This window comes from Grammomys surdaster, unplaced genomic scaffold, assembly GCF_004785775.1.
Source record: "Grammomys surdaster isolate TR1022 unplaced genomic scaffold, NIH_TR_1.0 576, whole genome shotgun sequence".
NCBI lineage: Eukaryota > Metazoa > Chordata > Mammalia > Rodentia > Muridae > Grammomys > Grammomys surdaster.
Genome location: NW_021604995.1, coordinates 71,923 through 75,559, shown reverse-complemented (window position 1 = coordinate 75,559; position 3,637 = coordinate 71,923).

Sequence of the window (3,637 nt, the reverse complement as noted above, 5' to 3'; positions counted from 1 at the left end):
CCTTTAAATGATTTTAGAATTATAAAAATCCAGATGGATATTTTTCTCATGAGATTGAATCATTGTCTGGATCAGATGCAAAAGTATTAACAAAGGGAAAAAATGGGGGCTTGAGATGGCTCAGTGCTTAAGAGCACTGGCCGGTCTTCCAGAGAGCCTGGGTTCAATTCCCATCACCATACGGAGGCTCTTACCTGTCTGAAAGACCACTTCCAGAGGATCTGACACCTTCTGCTGGTTTCCTAGAGCACTGCATTCATGTGTTTCACAGACATACATGTAGGGAAAACAACATACACAAAATTAAATGAATAAAAATATTAAAGAAGAAAATACATTCATGAAGACCAAGAGAAGTAGTATACAGACAAATAAGAAAGGGAATATCTTAACGTGACAGAAAAATAGGAGAAAATCATATCTGAAAAACAAAAACCCCCAAAGTGTAAGGTACTGTAAGGTATTGTAAATGGAATGGTAGACTAGGAGAGAAAAGAGAAACTGTGGGAAGGTTGCCATACCTCCTCTTGCTCTGAGTGTGGTGTGCTACAAACCCTTGTTCAGGGCAGTGTGTTTCCCTCAGACATGAAGCATCACAGGCATGAAGTGTCTTGGGAAGGCTGTCTAACAGGAGCCACAACTAAATAAGGGATGGGATAGGAGGACTCTCCCTCCCATGCTGTCAATGACCTTGTTTACTGAGCATCATTTTAATGCACTCCAAGGAAAACATTACTCTCCAAGGTACAGTGTGATTCTCATGGTAATTGATTAAGCCAAGTAAATAAGAGCTCAGTCTCTGTCTGAGGATGTGCATTTTTCCAAGTTGAACTACATCAGAAAGGGAAACTTACTATATAGGAATTCATTAAAAGTTTTCAAGCAGATGTGGCAATAATCACAGACATTGTCTTCTGATACCAGAAATTTCTCCATTTCCCTGTTCATATTGGCAGTGATCCACTGTTCATTTAAAATTTTTTGTTTGTTTGTTTGTTTTTCGAGACAGGGTTTCTCTGTGTATCCCTGGCTGTCCTGGAACTCACTCTGTACACCAGGCTGGCCTCGAACTCAGAAATCCACCTGCCTCTGCCTCCCAAGTGCTGGGATTAAAGGCATGCGCCACCACCGCCCGACTCATTCAAAAATGTATTGCTCAGTCTTCAAATTGTTGTGCAATTTCTCTTGCTACTTATTTCTGGTTTTATTATATGATTATCTGTTAAGGTACAAGTGATTACACTGGTTCTTTTGTCTTTATATTATTAGTAGTAGGATTACTAGTATTATTACTTTTATTAATATTGTGTATGTGTGCTTAAATGTTGTCAGCATGTTTTCTATGTACCACATGCATGCAGTGCTTATGGAGTTCAGGAGAGGGTATTGGATTCCCTGGAACTGGTTACAGATGGTTGTGAACCACCGTGTAGGTTCTGGGAATTAATCAAATCAGGGTCCTCTGGAAGAGCAGCCAGTGTTGTTAACCATTGGTCCATGTCTCCAGCCCCCTCATCTCTAATTTTATTAATTTGGATCTTCTTTTTATGCCTTTTCATTACTTTGGGTAAAAGTTTGTATATCTTAGCCGGGCAGTGGTGAAACATGCCTTTAACCCAGCTCTCAGGAGGCAGAGGCAGGTAGATCTCTAAGTTCGAGACCAGCCTGGTTTACAGAGCTAGTTCTAGGAGAGCAAGGGCCAGCCAGAGAAACAACAACAGAGTGAGTTCCAGGACAGCCAGAGTGATATAAAGAGACTTGTCTCATAATAATGGTACTTAATAATAATAATAGTGGTGGTGATGATAATGGTGGAAACTGAACAACTACATGAAACCTGAGTTAATACATAAACCCTATCTCGAAACAAGAGCAACAACAACAACAACAACACAAACGAAAAACCAAAACCAAAACCAAAAAAAAATGTCAATCTTGATTGTTCTCAAAGAACCAACTCTTCATTTCATTGATTCTTTGTATCCTTGCTGTTGTTTCTAGTTCATCATTTCAGCTCTGAGTTTGATTATTTCTTGCAGTACACTCTTTCTGGGTGTTATTTCTTCTTTTTGTTCTAGAATTTTGAGGAGTGCTACAAAGTTACTTGTATGAGCTCTCTCCAGTTTGTTATGTAGGCACCTAGTGCCATGACCTTACTTCTTAGAAGTGCCTCCATTGTATGTCATAAGTTTGGTTATGCTGAGTATTCATTTTTATTCAATTCTGAAACATTTCAAATGTCTTGATTTATGTATTAACTCAAGTTTCATGTAGTTGTTCATTTTCTACCATTATCATCACCACCACTATTATTATTATTGTTACTCTTACTATTACTTTGAGACAAGTCTCTTTATATTGTTCTGCTGTCCTGGAACTCACTCTGTAGACCACTGTGGCCTTGAACTCACAGAAATCATTCTGCTTCTGCCTTCCAAGTTCTGCAATTCGAGGCACGCACCACCATGGCTTAGCCCTAGTTTCCACAACTTTCTACACTTTCTGTTGTTTATTGTTGTTCAAATGATATGGTAGTCAGATAGGATGCAGGATATTATTTTAATTTTCTTATATCTGTTCTTGAGACTTGCTTCGTGTCCGGTCAATTTGTGTACACAGCCAATTTTGGAGAATGTTTCATGAGCTGCTGAGAAGAAAGTGTATCCTTTTGTGTTTGGGTAAAATGTTCTGTAGGTTTCTGCTAGGCTCATATGATTTCTGACATTACTTAATCTGTCTGGGTGATCTGTATATTTATGAGAGTTAGGTACTGAAGTTACCCCCTGTCACTGTGTGAGAGTGGAAAGTGGATATGTGACTTAAGCTGTAGCAGGTTTTTTTTTTTTTTTAATGGACTTGGGTGCCTTTGTGTTTTATGCATTAATGTTTAGAACTGTCCTCTTGGTGAACTTTTCCTTTGATGAGCATGTAGTGTCCTTCCCTATCTCTTCTGATTAGTTTTGGTTTGAAGTCTATTTTGTGAGATATTAAAATGGCTACATCTGCTTACTTCTAGGGTCCATTTGCTTGAAATATCCTTTCCCACCTTTTTACTCTGAGGTGACGTCTATCCTTGATCGTGAGGTTCACTTCTTGGAAGCAGCTGAAGGATGAATTCTGTTTCCTAATCTAGTTTGTTAATCTGAGTCCTTTTTCTTGGGGAATTGAGATCATTAATGTTGACAGTTATCAACGAGCAGTATTTACTGATTCCTGTTTTGTGATGATGTGGTGTCCTCTCCTCCTTTAATGTGGTGAACTGGTATGGTGTGTGTCCCCTTTGATGTCTTGAACTGGGATCATTTATGTCTTGTGTCTTCTTCTGTGTGACAAACATTTTCAGGTTAAAACATGATTTGTAGGTAGAAATTGTTTAAATTTGTTTTGTGGATTGTTTTTCTTTGTCTATTGTAATTAATAGTTTTTCTGGGTAAAGTAGTCTACGCTGACATGTATGCTCTCTTTGAAAAGGACTTAATGTTTTCTTTGAGCTATCCATTTCTTCTTTCTGCAACTCCTGAGATTCACTCTTCTCTGCCTTGTACTCTGTTGGTGAGGTTAACCTTTGAGATTTTTGTTTGAATTCCTTAATTTTTCATTTACAGTTTTATTTCAGTTTGGATTTTCTTTAGCGATT